Source organism: Vicugna pacos, chromosome 1 (assembly GCF_048564905.1).
Source record: "Vicugna pacos chromosome 1, VicPac4, whole genome shotgun sequence".
Taxonomy (NCBI): domain Eukaryota; kingdom Metazoa; phylum Chordata; class Mammalia; order Artiodactyla; family Camelidae; genus Vicugna; species Vicugna pacos.
This window is the reverse complement of record NC_132987.1, coordinates 5,587,296-5,608,936: the sequence shown is the minus strand read 5'-3', so window position 1 is coordinate 5,608,936 and position 21,641 is coordinate 5,587,296. Positions and strand designations below refer to the sequence as shown.

The following is a 21,641-nucleotide window of genomic DNA, read 5'->3' as shown; positions in this document are numbered from 1 at the left end:
TATAGATGGATGTTTTGGGCACGTGGAAGCCTCAATTGAATTCAGAATATCATGGCTTAGCAAATTGATAAAGTTATGTTAAATGATTTCTAGGTACCAGATACTGGATCCTAGAAATAGAGCTCCAAATAGATTAAGCTACTAAGGGTCAGAATAGAGGAATCACAGTTTAAAAAAAAAACACCACAATATTTTTTGAACTTAGTCTTTATTTTTAAAAATTCTCATACTTGAGAATTAATATCTATTTCCTAAAAATAATTTATATGTAATGTAATGTATACATGATTGAACCTTATTACCACAGCGCTCTGTTTTCTGGTCGACATTATTCCTCTGACAGCTAGAAGAAGTGGCTTAGTCTAAAACTTGCTGCCCCTTTTAAACTTACTCTGACTGAGAAACTCTGTTAGGTGTCAAAACAAGTCTAGCCCTCTGGCAATAGTGACAAGTTCTTCATAAGGAAATCTGGCATTGCCTTTAGAAAGTACTTTAATGATCTCTTTGGAACCCTTTCCAGTTGGTTATGTCAACTTTGGGAGTCGGGTAGGTTGGGCCAGGTCTGAATTTTCTGGAAGATTTGCTATTGTTTATTCTTAGTATAGTACTTTTCTGGGATTTATGTATATTCATCTCATATTTATACTGAGACTAAGGGTGTATTTTGGCTTTGGCCACCTGCACAATGGGTTTAGGGATATTTGAGAAGGAATACCATTTAAAAAGTCTGATTCTCAAATGTATATGTACTTATGATCTGTCAAGGATAACATGTTAAAAACTGTCTAGGAATTAGTTGTTTAGAAAGTTTAATATTAAAGTAATGCCTGTCGCATTGACTGAAGCCCAGAGCTTGGCTAAGTACATTTTCAGAGAGAGCTTTTTTTTTGTAGTACTGATTCCAAGAGATGATGTATTTTGGAGTGAAAATCAGTGAGAAAAATGGATGTCTGAGCTCCATGAGTCACAGATTTCTATGTTTGTGTCCCCCTGATTATAGGGGACACAAAGCTCCCTCTCAGTGGTAGGTTTCCAAGGCACTGCAATGAGATGTAGAGATAAAGGAGTCGTGTTAATTCACCACATGATTTTGACTTACATTATTCATAGATAAACTCAAAGGCCTTATGACGATGTGTGAAGGCTATGGCTTGTGGAGTGTCACAGATCTGAGTTTAAATACCATCTATTAACTGTGTGATATTAAATACGTTTACTTACCAGTGCATACATTTCTTCACCTGTATGAGAGAGAATACTAACAAAACATTTGCACAGAGCTGTTATGAGAATTAAATACAATGACATTTTCTAAAACAGAGAAGAGTCTTCGAGGACATCCTCTTCCCACCTTGACACCCAGCCCAGGTAACCTGGGCTGAGAAATTAATGTCATCAGACATTGCTCAGAAGGGCAGGTTTTAGTATACAAGCACATTTTACATATTGGTAGTCTTTAAATAGGGCATTCCTAAAAGTTTTCAATGAAAGGTAGAGGTAATTTAATGACTGTTAGGCCACCATGTTTTAAAAGCAGCAAGGTCTTAGATTAAGTATCCTAGTCTTCAGAGTTTTTTCCCTCCACAGACACTGCTCTGGAGATGGCCCAGTGTTCACTCGCTCATGCAAGGAGTGGTCCCGTACAGAGGGCTGGGAAGGATGTCCTCCTAAGTACCTGAGTTACCGCCTGTTTGGAGGCTTCAGCCAGCCTTACTGAAACTGTCCTTCTTGTAGGATCATGGTAGCTAATTGTCACCCTTCCCTTCACGTAACTTGGGTGAGAGAAATAACTATAAAGATGAACACAGAAGAATTTGAGGATCATTTCTTAGAAGACTGACTTTGGGCATTTTTCTTTTTAAGTCCTAAGATTTGGGTGCTTTATTTGGCCTACTGCCGTTGGAGAGTAGTTAACCAATTGCTCGAGAGTTCTTGCTTAATTTCCAGTATCCAAAGTAGAAAACATGAATTAAAAAAAAAATCTTTGTAACCGATTCTGCTTATATAAACCAAAAGTTTTGGTATACTGTACTTATTATATTTATGATTTTTCTCTTTTCATTTCATCAGTTATAATCTTTTAATCTTACAGAGCATTTTTTCTTAAGGGATTTTGAATATTCTTAGTTTTATAATTTCTTTGCAATTGAGACCATAATAATAATATTGCTTGGAATCTTTAAATTCAGCTGGATTATTTGTACCTATAAGTAGCTCAAAGTGAGGTATTATATGAATTACAGAGACCACAAGTTGTCAGCTTTTAAAGAGAGTAATCAATTGGAGATACTTTTCAACTTGCACTAGTGTGTTTACAACTAAGGAGACGTTCTAAAATAAGATGAAATCTCAAATACTTGTGGAATCAGTGGTGTTATCTATTTTCTTAACTTCATTTTAGTCAGTGAATTCAGATTATTTGTGACAAAAGTGAGCAGAAGTAAAATTGAGATCATTTGTTACTTCTTTTGTCCTCGACATAGCTTTTCCAGGGGTGCAAGCTAACTGAAGTAGGCAAAAATATGCAGTGAAACATACAGTACATGCTTTATCTCTTGATGAACCGTTTTTCTAATCCGTTTCTCCTCCTGCCTTTTTTTTTTTTTAAATTCCTTTCATGGCACAAATAATCTGCCTAAGTGCTAAATTAGAAACCTTGGAAATTTTCTTCCATTTCTGTGTCAGGTACCACCATTTTTTCAAGTTTTGTCTCTCAGTCCTCTTCCTGTAGCTGCTGTGCTGGTTTGGTTGTTAGTACCCAATCCCACCACTGGAATTGCCTCTCAGATCCTCACTAAGTACCTGATAATTGATTCCACCATTTTTCTATGCTACTAATGACTCACAGCATTACCCAGTTTAGATTTCTTTTATTTCTTTTTGAGAAGGAGCTAATAGGCAGTGCGATCAATAAAGGAACAGTAGTTTGGTAGTAAAGTAAGTGATGGGAAAGTCACGAGCTACAGAGCAGAAAAAATATGTGTGGCAAATAATTGAGTCCTTTGTAGAGCTAACTTATCTGTTCTCTCTCTGGTTTTAATTACTTCTGTGCACTGTGTTTTCTGAGAACCAGAGCTGCCTCAGAATTCTGGAAGAACTTGGGACAGCGACTACTTTACATAGGCTTTCCTGCAGTGCAATCAACTGCGGTTGAGTTTTTCTTTTGCAGTTTGAGCAAGATAAATTACAGTGTTTGTTGGATAAAAGGTGACAGGCAGGTGATGTTACAAAAAGGCAATTGATTAAAAGAAAAGAAAAGAACTCTGAAACAAATGGAATAACATAAGGAGGAGTAGTTAATGAGATGTGGAATAATTTAATAAGTCTGGAACTGAGAATTTAGAATATGAAATAAAATTATGGATAATATTTAAAGTTTCAGCCTGTTTAATCTAAAATAATTTCAAAAATTTTATGTATTTTTTCTTAGTTACAGGAGCATACTGAAAAGAAGGGAATACTTTAATTGCAAATATGTTTGTGTCCTTATTGTGCTGTGAAGGATGTCTGTGCCTCATGTCTGCCACAGGAAATTCACAGAGCCCAGCACATGCTGACAGAATTGTTCATCTCTTGGAGTCAGGTTGAATCGGCAGCTTTCTTAGGGAAACCACAGTTCCTGAAATTCTCTAACTTTTCATGGGGCATTTAGACTAGTCTTTGAGATTGGAGTGAACCGTTCTCGGGTGCCGAAAGCAGCTCTCAGAAATGACCTGACTTCTTTTGGTTTATTTAAATAGAGTGATTGAGACTAATCTGTTTCTTATTCGGAAGCTAATTTGAACTTGTCAGAGCTTGATCCTAATTGAATCAGGGTGTAGAAAAGAGAGACTGTGTTGGCATCAAGAGCAGTACTAGAAGATAGAACCCTCAGATCACAAGAGTTTTTCTCTTCTTTTGTCATACATACTTTTGTCTCTGTTTTGTCTGGAACTTAATGGTAGCTTGGGATCTAGCTTGCTACCAACTATGGTTTATGAAAAATGAGCATGTTTGGGAGAAAATAATGTCATATACTATGGGCAAGTTAATGTCCTTAGGTTCTTCTTAGCTGTTTTTTGTTTGTTTTGGTGGGGGATGTGGTGTAGGTGAGGCAGCATTAAATGAGATATTCCATATAAATATCAGTTTCATGATACAGTATTGATGTTATTGTCACTAAAGTATTTTTTCAAGCAACTTTTCTTGTCCTTAGCTTTCTTTTCTCTATCATGTCTCCGATATAAATCATGGGCTAAAAAAAAAAAAAAAACCCTGAGTGGGTATTTTCTTTGATTCAAAGGAATACAAGGAGACAGTCTGTAATAAACTTTAAACTTTTTACTGCTCACATTTAGTTTCCCAGATAAGCCTTGAAAGAATAGCATCCACCTTGAAATTTCAAAATTCAGAAAATACCCGGTCATCTGTTGATGGGCATTTAGGTTGCTTCCATGTCTTGGCTATTGTATATAGTGCTGCTGTGAACATTCGGGTGCATGTGTCCTTTTGAATTAGAGTTCCCTCCAGATATATACCCAGAAGTGGTCAATTACAATTTTAAAAAAAATTACCCTTGGGTGAAAGTTTGGAGTACTGGGATTTGTTGGAACCTCTCAGGCTCTGGAATGTTGTTGGGGCAACCCTGACTCAGTGTGCCGTGCTGGTAGGTCAGGTCAGAGGGGCTCCTGGGACAGTGACTGGAATGCATACTTCCACAGTGATAGTTGTAGTCCATGTAGAAGGGAAGATGGGCATACTTTAATTTTCTAGGTGATCTGGAGTATCTGGAAATATAGTAGACGTTTCCTTTCTTCATTGCAGCTTTGGTACCAGTATATGTTAGCATCCGTTGGTGTCACTAAGGGTTACATGTGAGCTCTTCACTTTTGGGGGAGGGAGTGAACTGTAACTGTATTAGGCCTTCTTATATATTTTTAAGATTCTTTACTAATCAACAATATGTTTTGTTTAACCAGTGGTTAACTTTTGCAATAAAATTTTCCTTCTGAACCATTCATCTCACTTAAATGTTCCTGTGTCTCTTGACATGTAAATCCCTAAATGACTTAGTTTTCATCACAAGAGTAAAATCTGTATTAAGGAAAATCAAATTTGATGGAGACATTTTGTGTATAGTTAAAACTGCTTTTTAAAAAATCATCCCTCTTTCTATTGAAAAAGGAACCTTGACAGTTGTTCAGAAAACATACTTGAAATTTTTATATTTAAGTTGGGTATAACTTAATTGGACTAAGTAAAGTACTATATATGTTCAACAAATAATCTACCAATTGCTTGCCTGGAAAATGGAAAGTGTTTGTTGTCCCACTGCTGTATCTGAATCTTTGGTAGGGTCTGCTTAGGAATCTCTATTTTAGGAAGCTTCTCAGGTGATTTTTACGCACACCGAAGTTATAGAACCGCTGCTGAATTCTCTGCTGACAGCATTAGGACACTGGCTTCCTCTCTTCCAATGGAAGCTACTGGTCCCGAGGTGGAGGAGGAACAGGGGTGAGCTGAGGCGGCTGTCCTGATGACCTGCCGTGCCCAGTGCTGGGAGCTCTCCAGAGCCACCAGGGTCAAGCTTAGTTCCGAGTCCTCTTTCGGCTGACGCTCCTGTGGTGAAGGAACACGTCATGTTACTGGTGATGCCCAGCCCAGAGCCTTCACATGTGTCCTAATACGTTACTGCTTTCTAGCACGGGAGGAATTATAGGTGAGGAAACGTAAGAGGGCTTAACTGGTCTTCTGGGACCAGGATTTGAACTGAGGTTGATTTGATTTTAAAGCCCAGACTCTTTCTGATTTACAGTATTATGTAAGTTTCAGGTGTACAACATGGCTCACAGTTTTCATAAAGCCCAGACTCTCAGCCATACTTTTTTAGCGAGCTGTGGGTTCAGGGTGCCTTGGGTTGGAAGTGTGCCTTTGTCACTTACTGGCTTTACCAGTGACTTCATACCTTCCCAAACTTCAGTGTCCTCATCTGAAGAGCAGGCATGATGATTGTAAAATTGTAAGGTTATTGTGAGGATTAATCATCTGAACCATATTTTTAGAGAGCTTCAGCATATTTTTATAGTTCTGTCCCAGAGTAGGCAGTCTAATAAATGATGACCATTTTTCAGCAACTTAAGGCAAGGCAAATATGCCTTATGGAGTTAACCAATTTTAGGATAAATGAGTTTATCAGATAAGGAAATATAGGTTTTCCTATTCTGATGTGGTTGGTAGCTAGGAAGATACTAGGCATGTGAAGGGGTTTTCCATTGGGAAAATAATATATGCCTCTTTTCTTCAGTTATTTTTTTTAGTACCCATATCCTGGTAAATTCTAAATTTGGTGCTATCCCAGACTCCTCTTAAAGCTCCACACTCTTCTTGTAGCTCCAGATGTGCATACTGAAATGCCTCAGGGCACTTCTGTCTGCTAACCCCTTGGCATGTCCAACTCTAAACCTGGGCTCTTTCTTCCGACACCTGCACCCTTCCTTCCCCCAGTGGATGGAATTGTATCCAGCCACATCATCCACAAACTCTAACCTTTCACTGAATTCTGCTGATTGTTACCCCCAAGTCTCCTTCTGCCTTTCCATCTTCACCTGCACCATCATCACCTTAGTCTCCGCTGCTGTCACCTCCCTCCTGTCCTGTACCTCCCCTGCCTCACTCCATGGTTCAGCCAAATTTGATATTTTCTCAAAATACAGTTGAATGTCATGCCTTATTTAAAACCCTTCAGGAACGTTGCCTTATTGACTTGTTCTGCCCCTTTTGTTTCATGGGCACTCCCTCTCCAGCTGCCTGGCCTCCTGCTCCTCTCTTCTGACCTTATGTGCTTATCTCGTACCTGCTTTAGACCTTTGCATTTGACGGGTCCACTCTGGGACGCTCCCTGTCCCTTTCAGATCTCGTCTCAGACAGTCTTTCTTGAGGTCTTTGCTGCCCTCTGAGCTAAGTCAAGTCTCCTGTTACAAAATCTCATGGCGGGAAATCTCTCATATCTCCCGTATTTTTAATAGCATTTGTCTCTAATTATGTATTCGCGTGGTTGTTGGAGACTGTTTCCCCAAATAAATTGAGAGTTCTGTGAGGGCTGAGCCAATTTCAGTGTCTGTAAGGCCTAGAACAGCCCTGGCAGCAGATGAGAAATATTAAATGACTGACCAAAGTACATAACTAGGCAATTAAATCCAATACAAAGTGGTTAATTCCTAAAGTGAGGTAAGTACACACAAAGTCACCATGTTGGCGTGTTTAGCATTGTTATTTGGCAATGTTTGTTATTGTAGCATTGGTTTGATTGGCCTCTAATTTTACTTAAATAAAGACTAGTAGTACTTTGCATTTTGAATTTCCAAGTGCAGATGGTGAGCTTTTAGAAGTTGATTGTACTTGAATGACTTAGAGTAAAAACTTTCCCCTTTCCTTGCATCTGGACAGTATTTGAAGTTTACAATTTAAGAAAGATAAAGTTGGTTGCATACTTCTTGATGTTTACGACATGGAATGTATTTTTTTATGTTAGTTGCCTAAGGTATAAAAATTTTTAAATGCTACCAAAATTTACAAAGACAGGAAATCAGAGATGTTATAAAAAGTTTTCAACTCTTATAAAAGTTGGAAAAAATAGGAAAGATCAATATAATACTGAAATTGTGCTTTTATGTTACCTTTTGGTACTTGGACCTTAGTTTATACTCTAAGACTATTGTTAGCAAATTGAAATGTTCTTGTGAAAACTCTTAAGGTTGTAGTATTTTCTTGAAAATTGGTTTAGTACTGTTGTTTACATTTTAAAATTAGTGCTTTCAATAAGATTTTGGTTTCCATCTATCCTGTATTCTCCCTAGGAGTGCACAACTTCAAAAATAAAGAGGCACAGTCAGCAGAAAAAAGAGATGGTCTGAGCATTTATGCATTAAATATGCATGTTAATTAGGAAAAAAATTAGAAAAATATGAAAACAGATGTTACATAAATTATTGCAGTCCCAGGGCAGCAGTAACTTATACACTGACAATAATTTTTATATGTGCATGTGTATGTCTATTTCTAGATTTCTCAATGTTTATGCAATTCCGTAGAGCATAACTAAAAGAAGAACTGGTATATCCTTTCAGTGAGACTGTGGTAAACACTCCTTCTATGTGTGGATTGCTGAGCAAGTCTAGGTGTTACATACACTCTTACTGCACAGACTGTCTTGTGTATTTCCTCTTTCTTCCCACAGTCTTGTTCCTTCCTTCTTGGTTTCTTTGATAGTATGTCAGTGAAATCTTTTATTGAACATGTCCTGTCAGGACAAGAAATTAAATTATGATCCCAACAGTTAGAAGAAATGTAAGATTGTAAAGTGTGTATTTGGAAACAAGACAAATTACAACTACTCAGGACACTGATGGTAGTGTTGTGTTTTCTTTGGTTACTGTTGTACCTTAAGAAATAGCCGTCATTCTCTGAATAGTACTTACACGGTAGTATGACAGTCTGTATTGTGTTCCACACTCAGCAAATACACATATGTTGTAATAGTTGAAAGATGTTTGAATGGCTTTCACTCTGAAGGGCCATACATAGAATAAAAATGGTCTTTATTTATACAGGGGAAAGTTGAGAAATAGAGACATGCTTTATTTTAGCGGTGTAGCAATTTTTAGTTAAGCTGTGCCGAAAAACCTTGTGACTGTATTGCTGTCCAAGGAGCTGCTGACAATATCTAGATATTTTCCATACATATATTATATAATTTAGAAACATGTTGTTTGTAACTTTTCAGATAAGATTGAAAGTTAAAATAAGGAAATGCTATATCAGAATGTAATAAATCATTCCCTTTATCAAACAAACAAACAAAACATGAACTATATTTTGTACAGGGACATAATCAGTTTCTGGAAATCTGTCTAGAGATCAATGCTACACTCACTTGTAGTCTTTAGAAATTGTACTTTGTTATTTGATTTAGTAGCACATGATACTAAAATGTGTTTTAAGTAATTTCTTTTGACTCCCAGTAGGTTTCAGTTACATCTATTATCATAATTTTTTTCAGTTCTGTGTTTCTGATTTATATTTTACATTATATTACCCAACTGCTGTTGTCCTTTATTGTGAGTAAAGTAAACTAATACAGAATGAAATCTAGAAAGGAATGATACTAATATATTTAGTAATTTATTATTATTAAGAGTTTCTTTACTTAAACTGTATGGTTATTGAAGAAATTCAGTTTTCATTCTTCCAGATTTTATGTAGAAATATATCTATGTCAGATATAATTTGTGAAAGTATATTAAAGTATATTAGTAAAGGTGATACATGTTTTTCTTTTTCTCCAGGAAAAAAAGCTATGGAAATTAATTTTTAATTTACAAATAATATTTACTTGCCACACTGATACATCTGTATTCTAATTTTATGTTTTATTAATGCTTTGGAATCCATTTTCAGTGGAATTTTTTTCACATTTGTCTTCAAATGTCTAATTTCCATTTCTTACTTTATGTGATTTTGATACTTGGTATTATTTTACTGTGTATGAGAATAGTGTATTCCTTATTTGAGCACTTCCATTTCATTTCAATGAAACAAACTTATTACAGGTGATTTGTTTTGTGTTGAGGAGTTTTAGATTTTTTTTTTGTATTATAATGCTTTTTGTTGTAGGTATTATAAAATGAATTTCTTTCTTCCAGGAGGTAAAATAAATGGTGGAAAGAGTGATTAAGAAGTAGGCTAACATTTGCCCTCTAAGAGCCTAAAATATTATGACATAAATTTTTTCAGCCTGCTCTTTATGTTTTTGTGTTGGTTTAGGATTCTTTTGTTTGGAGACAGGAATATTTGAAGTTATTTTCTTTCTTTATTTTTCTAGGTACTCTCTGTTTTTCCAGGAGCTCAGCTGAGGGAGAACTCAGCTGACCTCTAGTTCTTGATTCTTCTTTGCTCCCTCTCGGCCAACTAAGACTTTATCTGGAGAACTCTGCTGCCCAGAGCCTACAGTTGTCTGGGCCCCAGAACAAGAGCATGCATTTTCAAGTGTCAGTTTGATAAGTAGATCAGTGAAGTTTTCCTGAAAGGTAAGCATATATTTATTCAAAACATGCATTTCAAAATTCAGTGCTATTAATACCTGTCTTAGTCGACTGGGGCCTCTGTAACAAAAATACCATAAGGGTGACTTATAAATAACAGAAATTTATTTTTTCACAGTTTCAGAGGCTGGGAAGTCTAAGATCAGGGTGCCAACAGATTTGGTGTCTGTTGAGGACCCACTTGTTTCATAGATGGATGTCTTCTTGCTGTATCCTCACATGGTTTCAGGAATGAGAGGGCTCTCTGAGGTCTCTTCTTTAAGGGCACTAATCCCATTCATGAGGGCTGCATCCTCTTGATCTAAAGCCTTCCCAAAAGCCTCGCTCCTCATACAATGGGAATTAAGATTTCAACATACGAGTTTTAGGGAGGAGATAAACATTCATTTCATAATACACTTATTATAGTAATGTCTTGCATAGGTTTGTGTATAAAAAAAATTGTGTGTGTGTGCATGTGTGTTTGTATGTGTATATGTGTGTTTATACACTTCTGCTTGATTTATATTGTAGGCCCCTTCAGGGAATAATGTTGCCCTTGAATGCAGTTACTCAGACTTCTCTGATCAGTTTCTTTCCATTTCCTGTATCTATCCACCAGAAGATTCCAATCTTCTCTAACTCATTGTTATCTTTCTCTTTTAACTGAGTTTGCATGGGGGCTTCAAAAATGTTTTCCCACCAGCAGACTTGTAGCACTTTTCTCTTGCTGAACACTGTATCCATAGCTCTTTTCTTTTTTCTTCTCTTGTTTTCTTTCTTACCTACCTACCTCCCTACTTCCTGATATTCATTAAATTTGTTGGAGTAGCAAAATTAGAATGATTAAACTTAGAGTTGAAGGCATCTCACTTTTTTTTTTTACCACAATCTATAATAAGAAATAAATTTTACATTTATGAGTGATTTTCCACAGGTATAAATGTACAAATGAAACAAACAGAAGTTGAAGCAGTTCTTGCCCTGGCTACTTGCAATATATGCTGTTCTCTCTTCTATTACATTTGTTTTTGTATACTTCATTTAATATATGCTGGTGCCCATAACTAGATGTATCTCCCTATTCAGTAATGGATCAGCTTTGCAATTTCAAAAGCCATACTTGAGATCACTTGTATGGTTGTTCACGATTGACTTGTAGGAAAAATAAATGGAATCAGGCAATTTGTTTTCTGTCTCAGTCAAGCTGCCTTTTCTCCTGTCTCTCCTGTGCTTCTCTCGCTACAAGCTGTCGGTTGACTTGGAAAGAACTGTGCAACTGCTGGGAAACACTGGAGCACTTACTTGGTTCATCTGTGATACCTATGTTCAGATCTCAAAATTGAAAAGGAGGACAAATCCTTGATAGAATCATTCCTTTATAGTAAGGTGTATATTTCTTTATCCTCTTCTTGTTCTTTCTGTCTGTGTAAGTTGTATGTGCATGCTGATGCTCTCAAATCATTCTTGGCTTAAAATATGTTAAACTTTTAAAGTCCTTTATATCAGCTTAGAATAACATGTATCCTTTCCCAAAGTGGTCTCTTCTTGTACTCATTCCCATTTTATTTAAGACTTTTACCCTATAATGAATTGCAAGTATTTTTATATAAAAGTAATATGTTTTGTTACAAAGTTTGGTACATATATAAAAGTAAAAAGAAGATAAAAATTAGCCCTAATCCAGTATACTAAAGCAGTTCTAAGAAGGAAGTTCAAAGTGATAAACACTTACATTAACTTACATTAAGAAAAGGAAAACTCAAGGATGTCCATTCTTGCTACATTTATGCAAAATAGTTTTGGAAATCCTAGCTACAGCAGCCAGAGAAGAAAAAGAAATAAAAGGAATCCAAATTGTAAAGGAAGAAGTATAACTGTCACTGCAAATGACATAATGCTGTGCACAGAAGTTCCTAAAGACATCACCAGAAAATTACTAGAGCTCATCAATCAATTTGGTAAAGTTGCAGGATACAAAATTAATACACAGAAATCTGTTGCATTTCTGTACATTAACAAGAGACTATTAGGAAGAGAAATTAAGGAAACAATCCTCATTACGTCACATCAAAAAGAATAAAATAACTAGGAGTAAACCTACCTAAGGAGATAAAAGGCCTGTGCTCAAAAAATGGTAAGACAGTGATGAGAGAAATTGAAGATGACACTGACAGATGGAAAGATACACCATGTTCTTGGATTGGAAGAATTAATACTGTTAAAATGAATATACTACTTAAAGCAATCTACAGATTCAGTGCAATCCCTATCAAAATGCCAGTGGCATTTTTTCACAAATATAAAACAAGTAATTTTAAAATTTGTATAGAAACACAGAAGACCCCAAATAACCAAACCAATCCTGAGAAAAAAGAACAGAGCTGGAGAAATCATGCTCTATGACCTCAGACTATACTACAAAGCTACAGCAATCAAAACAGCATGGTACTGGCACAAAAGCAGATACATAGATAAATGGAACAGAATAGACAGCCCCAAAATAAACCCACACACTTATGGTCAGTTAATCTAGGACAAAGGAAACAAGAATGTACAATGGAGAAAAGATAGTTTCTTTAAGAAATGGTGCTGGGAAAATTGGACAGCTACATGTTAAAGAATGAAAATAGAACATTCTCTAACACCATATACAAAAATAAACTCAAAATGGATAAAAGACCTAAATGTAAGACCAAATATTATAAAACTAGAGAAAAACATAGGCAGAACACTATTTGACTTAAATTGCAGCAATATTTTTTTGGACCCATCTCCTAAAGCATAGAAAACAAAAATAAAAATAAACAAATGGGGCTTAATTAAATGTAAAAGCTTATGTACAGCAAAGGAAACCATTAACAAAATGAAAAGACAATCTACTGAATAGGAGAAGATATTTGCAAGTGATATGACTGATAAGGGGTTAATATCCAACACATATAAACAGCTCATACAACTCAACATCAAAACAACCAACAACCCAATTTAAAAATGGCATAAGAAATGAATAGACATTTTTCCAAAAAGGAAATGCAGATGGCCAAAAGGCACAAAAAACGATGCTCAACATCACTAATCATCAAGGAAATGTAAATCAAAACCACAATGAGATATCATCTCACACTAGTCAGAATGGCTGTCATCAAAAAGAACACAAATACATGTTGGTGAGGATGTGGGAGAAAAGAAACCCTCGTACACTGTTAGTCAGAATGTGAATTGGTGTGTAAAACAATATGGAGGTTTCTCAGAAAACTAAAATAGAACTACCATATGACCCAGCAGTTCCACTTCTGGGTATATATGTATCCAAAAATTAATTTGAAAAGATACTTGCACCCCAATGTTCATAACAGCATTATTTATAATTGCCAAGGCATAGAAGCAATCTAAGTGTCCATCAGCAGATGAATGGATAAAGATGTGGCATACATACAGTGGAACACACACACATACACACACACACACACACACACACACACACACACACACACATACACACACTAGAATGCCACTCAGCCATAACAAAAGATGAAATTTTTCCATTTGCAGCAATATAGAATTGGAGGGCATTATGGTGAATGGAATAAGTCAGACAGAGAAAGATAAATGCTGTATGATATTACTTATATGCAGAATCTAAAAAATACAACACACTAATGAATAAAACAAACAACAAAAAAAAAGCAGACTCACACATATAGAGAATAACCTAGTGGTTACCAGCTGAGAGAGGGAAGGGAGGAGTGGCAGTATAGGGATAGGGTAGAAAAAGGGCTACTTTAGCATTATATGAAATTATGTGTTTGGTACTTTTGAAAATTGTAAAGCACTATAGGATTTAAAGACTCTTTTATTCAATTTGAAAAAAAAACGCACACACAGGAAACTCAAATAAACAAGCTAATGTTACATCTTACAGAACTAGTAGAAGAACAAACTAAGCATAAAATTAGTAGAAGAATGGAAAAGACAAAGAGCACAAATAAATGAAATAGAGACTAAAATAACAACAGAAAATATCAAAGATACAAAGAGCTGGTTTTTGAAAAACAAACAAAATAGATCAGCTTTTAGCTAGATATACTGGAGGTGGGGGGTCGTGACTACTATCACAGAAATACAGAGGTTCATAAGAGACTACTATGAACAGGTATTCACCATCAAATTGGACAACCTAGAAGACATAGTTAAATTTCTAGAAATTTATAACCTATCAATCATGAAGAAATAGAAAATCTGAATAGTCCAATTACTAATAAGGAGATTGAGTCAGTAATCAAAAACCTCCCAAGAAAGTTCAGAACCAGATGACTTCACTGGTAAATTCCAGCAAACATTTAAAATACAATTCGTGTCAGTTCTTCTCAAACTCTTCCAAAAAAACCAGAGAGGAGGGAACTCTTCTAAAGCTACTTTATAAGGCAAGGATTACCCGGATACCAAAACTTGATACTATAAGAAAAGAAAATTACAAGCCAGTATCCTTGATGAACACAGATGCAAAAATCCTCAATAAGCCAAACTGAACTTAATTCAGTGGTACATTAAAGAATCATAGACCTTAATCACCTGGGATTATTTTCAGTGATGCAAGGATGGTTCAACATCCACAATTCAATCAGTGTGATATACCATGTTAATAAAATGAACAATAAAAATATGTCCCCCATATTCAAAGAACCAATCTCACCACTTTTATTTGGCATAATACTCAGTCATAACCAGAAAATTCAAGCAAAAAAACAAAACAAAACAAAAAACAAGTAAAAGGTACTCAGATTAGAAAGAAAGAAGTAAAAATGTTTGTATTTGCGGAGGTATGATACTGTGTATAGAAAACTCTGCCAAAAAACTGTAATAAACAAGTTCAGTAAAATTGCAGGATATAAAATCAATATGTAAAAACCCTTTGCATTTCTATACACTAACAATGAAATATCAGAAAGGGAAATTAAGAAAAAATCCCATTTACAATTTTATCAAAGAGGATAAAACATGAGAATAAATTTAACCAAGGAGATGAAAGATATGTACACTGAATATTATAAGACATTGAAGAAGACAAATAAATGGAAAAATATTCTGTGCACATGGATGGAAAGAATTCATGTTGTTAAAATGTCCGTACTACCCAAAGTAGTACACATACTACTACATTTTCAATGAAATCTCTTTCAGAAGTCCAGTGACATTTTTCACATAAATAGAAAAAGCAGTCCTAAAATTTATATGGAATTACAAAGACCCTGAATAGCCAAAGCTATCCTGAGAAAGAAGAACAAAGCTGGAGACATCACACTTCCTGATTTCAGACTATATTAAAAAGCTATAATAATCTAAGCAGTATGATATTGGCATTAAAAAACAGACTCATGGATTAATGGAACAGAAATGAGAGCCTAGAAATAAACCCACCCATAGAAGGTTAATTTTTTTACAGTGGAGCTAAGAATATTCATTGGGGAAAGTCTCTTAAATAAATAGTGTTGGGAAAATTGGACAGCCGCAGGCAGAAGAACAAAATTAGATCCCTATCTTATACCATACACAAACACCAACTCCAAATGGATTAAAACTTGAACAGAATATGTGAAGCCATGAAACTCCTAGAAGCATTGGTCCTGTCAGTGATTTTTTAAATTTGACACCAAAAGCAGAGGCAACGAAATAAAAAATCAGCAAGTAGGTTGGAGTGTATCAAAGTTAAAAGTTACTGCACAGCAAAGGAAACCATCAACAAAATGAAACAGCAACCTAATGAATAGGAGAAAATACTTGTAAATCATACATCTGATAAGGGGATAATATCCAAAATACACTGAGAACTCAACACAGCTCAATAGCAGAAAACCAAACAATCTGATTAAAAAATGAATAGAAGGACTGAATAGACATTTTTTCCAAAGACATACAGATGGCCAACAAGTACATAAAAAAGTGCTCAGCATCACTAATTATCAGGGAAATGCAAATCAAAACCACAATGAGATGTTACCTCACAGCTGTCACAATTTGTATCATTAAAAAGACAAGAGATAAGAAGTATTGGTGAGGGTGTGGAACAAAGGAAACCCTTGTGCACTGTCAGTTTGAATGTAAATTGGTGCAGCCACTATAGAAAACAGTATGGAGGTTTCTTAAAAGACTAAAAATAGAACTAGTATTATCTAGCAATTTAACTTCTGGGTATATATCCAAAGGAAATGTAAACAGAATATCAAAGCAGTATCTTTACTCCCATGTTTATTGCAGTATTATTCACAATAGCCAAGATACGGAAACAACTTAAGTGTCCAACAATGGATGAATGGAGAATAAAGATATGGTACATATATACAGTGGAATATTATTCAGCCTTGAGAAGGAAGGAAACTCTGCCATTTGCAACAACATGGATGAATCTTGAAGGTGTTTTGCTAAGTAAAATAAGCCAGAGAAGAACAAATACTGCATGGTATCACATGTGGAATCTATAAAAAACTGAGGGAAAAATTCAAACTCTTAGAAACTGAGAGTGGAAAAGTAGTTACTAGGGGCTGGATGGTTAGGGGAAATAGAAGTAAGTAAAAAAAAAAAGGTACAAACTTTTAGCTGCAAGATGAGTAAGGTCTGAGGAGCTAATGTATAACATGGTGAATATGGTTGATAACACTGTGTTATATAATTGAAATTCACTAGGAGAGTAGAATTTAAATGTTTTCACCCCACCAAAAGTGCATATTTTAATTAATTAGATGGTGGGAACCATTTTACAATGTACACATACATCAGATTATCACAATACACACTTTAAATGTCTTGCAATTTTACTACATTATATTGAGGTCAATTGTACCTCTGTAGAGCTGAATAAAATAAAAATAATGTAAAAAAGAAGCAAGCAAAAAATCCCTAACCCTATCTTGTAGTGATGAACTGATACGTATTTTTGAAGTATTACATTTAAAATATTGTGACTTGAATTAAACAGAGGGGAATAAATGAAATGAAGCATAAATGATTAGTGAACTTTAGATAAATGTTTTTTCAAAACCATAAATATTTAGTCCTAAGATCCTTCCAATAATTCAAGAAGATAATGGAAACCTTTTAATACTCTGTAAATAAGAAAATAGGAAAAGGCTGATCTAAAAATAGAATATCTTTTTGGAAATAATTTATTGAGGTGACATTTATATAACATAAAATTAAGTGAATAATTCAGTATCATTTAGTACATTCACAGTGCTGTGCAACCACCGCTGTCTCTCGTTCCACATGTTTCCATCACACCAGGGTCAAATGCCTTACCCTTTAAACAGTTTCTCCTCATTCTGCCCTCCTGCCAACTCCTGATATCCATCAGTCTGCTTTCTGTCTCTAAGGACTTATCTATTTTTGAATATTTCATATAAATGGAATCATATGTGACATTTTTTGTGTGGCTTCTTCCAGTGGGCATGCTGTTTTCAAGGTTCATCCATGGTGTAGCATATGTCAGTACTTTACTCCTTTTTGTAGCTGAATAATATTCCATTGTATATATAATTATTTAGTTGACTTCCACCTTTTGGCTATTGTGAAGACTACTTTTGTGAATTTATATTTACATATACTTATTTGAGTACCTAAATCAGCTCTTTTAGGTATATGCCTAGGAGTAAACTGCTGGGTCACGTTGTAATTCTTTGTTTACCTTTTTAAGGAACCACCAAATTATTTTCCACAGTAGCTGCAGCACTTCGTATTCCCACCAGCAATGTATGAGGGTTCCATTTTCTCCACGTGTTGTCAACACTTGTGATTTTCCATTTTTTGGTGATTAGAGTATGACAGTGATGAATGACTTTCAGCAAAGTAACATTGAAGAGAAATGATTGCATCCAGTATTTCTTATTTAACGATTATGTATCAATTCAGTTTATCACATACCTGCTTTCCTTCCAGAACTAATCGACCAATGGACATTGTTTTCTAGAACAGGAGATTTCTTACTTTTCTTCATCTTCTCAAAATCATACTATATTTTGCTTCATATTTCTACCGTGTTTTTTTTCTGCATGTGTTTAGTTCTTTGTGTTTACCAGAGTTTTAAATTACCATTCTTTTTGCTTTATGTTCATAGGAGATCTGTGTCTCTCCACTGATGGATAGCACACCATAGTTGTAGTTTTATGCTTTAAAGCATAAATTGTAAAATAAATGTTTGTAAGATTATCTACTCTCTTTTTAAAGAAATACCTCACTACACCTGGACCATCTATTTTAATATGGACCAGAGCATCCTTGACCTTTTACTGAATTGTCATCCTCAGATCTTTTTCATTGTATTATTGGGTTATTTCTAATGTTTCCTGTGTTCCATTGTCACAATTTAAATATATTTTTCAGAAAGTTAGATGGTGAAAGATGAATTTTCTGAGTTGGGCTTATTAAAAATAGTTTACTCTTATATCACATTTGATTGATAATTTAGCTGGGTATATATTTCTAGGTGTAAAATAACTTTCCTCAGAACTTTAAAGACTGTGCTCAGTTTGTTTCTAACATCCATTATTCCTCCTGAGAAATCTGAAGCCAGTCTTCCTCACTGAGTAGTTTTCTAGGTGATATCAAAGTGGAAAAAAAGGGAAAAATTCTTAATTTGGTTAAGCTTGCATTTTAGGGTAGAGAGGCCAACAAGAAGCAAGATGAATAAGTGAGAGATGTAGTAGGTTAGATGGTGGTGCTATGAAGGGAAATAAACAAGAAGTGGAGGATAGAGAGTTATAGTGTAGGGAGAACAATGGAAACTTTAAATAGTGTGGTGAGGGAAAGCCTCACTGAGAAGGTGACATTTTAGTGCAGATCAGCCAGATGTGAGGGAGTGAGCATTGCAGCAGAGGGAACAGGCATTACAAAGGCACTGATGTGGGAGCATTACTGATGTGTCAGGACCAGCAGAGTGGTCGGTGTGGCTGCAGCAAAGTGAGGAGAGAGCAGTCGCGGTTAAGCCAGGAAGTTGACTGGGAATCCAGGCTTTTAGAGATGTGTGTCTTTTATCCTGAATGAGGTGGGAAGCTGCTGGCAAGTATCAACATCTGATTTATAGTTTAACAGAATTACATCTTGCCAGATTGAGAAACGATTTTAAGGGAGGAAGGGCAGAAGCAGAGGTGAAAGTTAGAGGTGAGAGAGAATTGTGATTTCAACAGCAGGATCTGCTGATGGATTGGATTTGAGTTATGAGTGAAAGGGACGAGTCAAGAATGACTCCAGTTATGCTTTTGGTCTGAATAACTGGAAAGATAAGACCTTTGTTTAGTGAGGAAGGGGAAGAGTGTAAAAGGAGTACATTCGGGAGAGAAGGACAGGGGTCTGGTTTTGGACTTGCTGAGTTGAGGGTGTTGATTAGACATTTAAGTGGAGCAGTCAAGGAGACAGATACTCTCCCAGAGTTCAGGGGGAAGGCCTGGGATTAAAAAACAAAACAAAACTCTGCAAGTTGTCAGTGGTAGATGGTATTTTTAAAGGGGTAATATTGATGCAGTCCAGTAGATACAGCTAGAGGCAGCTGAAGGCCCTAGCTTTGGGGTGCTTTAAGTCAAGGGGTTAGGAGAAGAGGGATTAGCAGGAGGCCAGGGAAGGAGAACTGAATGAGGTAAGAGGAAAACTGCTTTGGCTTTTAGAATATCTGAAAACTAAGGAAGCTAAGTGACGTAAGTGTGCCAGGGGAGGGAAGTCGTCATTAGTGACAGATGTCTCTGAACTGTGGATTGATTGTTGGATTTAGCAATGGAAAGTAGTTGGTGACTTTGAGAAGAGCAATTGTAGCAGAGGACAGAAGTCTTCTTGGACTGGGTTCAAGGTGAAGAGGGAGGAGAGACATATGTGGCAACCTTAAGGGGGAGATTGGTCAAGACAGGATTTTTTTTTTTAAGTAGAGGAGAAGCAGCATGGGTCAACATTGAGACGCTCCAGTAGAGAGGAATAAACCGGTGATACCAGGAAGAGTAGAGATTTGCTGGCGCCGTGTGTGCAGGTGGAGAGGTTGGCCTTGGATAGGGGCATGGAAGGTTTCTCGTTAATGACAGGCAGGCGGGCAGCACACACGGGCACAGGTCCACCTCCAGAGATCTTCAGTCCAGCTGTGCATTAATTCCAGGATATGTCACATACAAGGAACATCATGAGTAGATGCTTCCCACTGCTTTTGGCTTCTCCTATTCAGCTTACCCCGTTCTGGTTTCTATTTTAGCAAAGTAAATGAACAATGGTTTCCAGTTTAGGAATTCTGTGTTTTTTTAAAAAAAAATCTGTTACTGGAATTAAGACATTCAACAAGCATTTATGAATGGTACGTCTCTTGAGGTTTTTGAAAAATCTCAAATGTATAAATATTTCTGTAGTACATTCTAGAGAACCACCAAGCTACATTAAGATCAGAATCAGGACTTCTTTCTCACACCGGCCTGAGGGAGTTTATGGTTCATATTTATTTCTCAGAAAAGTGATAACTTCTTTTCCGGGATTGCGTGAGGAAGGGTAAAAAAAATCATGAATGTGAAAATCTATGAATGTTCCTTATGACTCATATTTCCAGTCACCTCAGCCCAGGGGCACAGCTGATAAATACGGGTACAACAATCACATTAGAGGTCCAGCATTTTCTTCCTGGTGTCATGTAGTCTCTGAGCTCACTATCAGGTGTTTCTGAATTGGAAAAATGTTGCTCTCTTTACCCATTCTTGCTCAAGTTCCCAGCTACCTGTAGTGATAGACCTCCCCCTCTGGCTGTAGGTGCAGCTCATGGTGTCTTGGGACATGACTGAAGCAGCTTGTGTGCTGTGCTCCAATACTGTAGAGTTTAAGCCAGGAAGGATAACAAGTGGGAAAGGAGTTACAGCTACCCTTGAAGAGCACAGGTTTGAACTGCATGGGTCCACTCACATGTGGATATTTTTCAGTAGTAAATGCTACCGTGGTACATGGTCCATGGCTGGTTGAATCTGCGAATGCCCAGCAGCCTTGGATACAGCCAGCTGATGGTAAATTACACTCAGATTAACCCCTGCGTTGCTTAGGGGTCAGTTGCAATTGTGAGACCAAAAAACGGACTAGCCTTGTGCTTGCTTTTTCTCACAGTACCTCTAGTGGGTCCCTCTTGAGTTTAAATAACTAATTTCTATTCTTTACAGACCCTACCTTTCCCTAAACCCTGGCGCAAGTTCCTTAGTCCCTGGGCTGGAAGACACCTTGAGAATTATCTCCTGTATATCCACACAAGCACTTGTCTGCTTAGGACACGTTTACTGAGAGTCGGTGTGTTTGGTATTCTGTCAGTTTACCTAGTCCTCTGTCTTTGGGAGCACTAGTTGTTTTGGAAGTAATAACTGGAGTTGAGATGACTTAGACTTCTTATAACTTTATTCTCATTCTCTCTAAAGGCAGGTTCTAGCTTATTGCCTTCCCCTTTAAGCAAGAATGAAAGTTCTCTCTCATTTTCTTTTGGTAATGTACCCACATTATATCAGGGTCTCACACGTGAAATACAGGCTGTTTGTGGTGAGGCCGCCCAGTACTTCATGGGCTGACTCTGAGTAGGGTCTTGAGGGAATT

At 36.4% G+C, this 21,641-nt stretch overlaps 1 protein-coding gene across 2 annotated transcripts in view; it reads left to right on the top strand.

Annotated features, from left to right (window-relative positions):
• The window catches only part of TBC1D5 (TBC1 domain family member 5), a 497,763-nt gene that overhangs the window by 112,400 nt on the left and 363,722 nt on the right, over nt 1-21,641 (top strand). For both annotated transcript variants that reach the window (XM_072946459.1, XM_072946400.1), the window contains exon 3: nt 9,860-10,064. The gene's annotated coding sequence lies outside the window, so the exon portion shown is untranslated. The remainder of the gene's footprint in view (nt 1-9,859; nt 10,065-21,641) is intronic.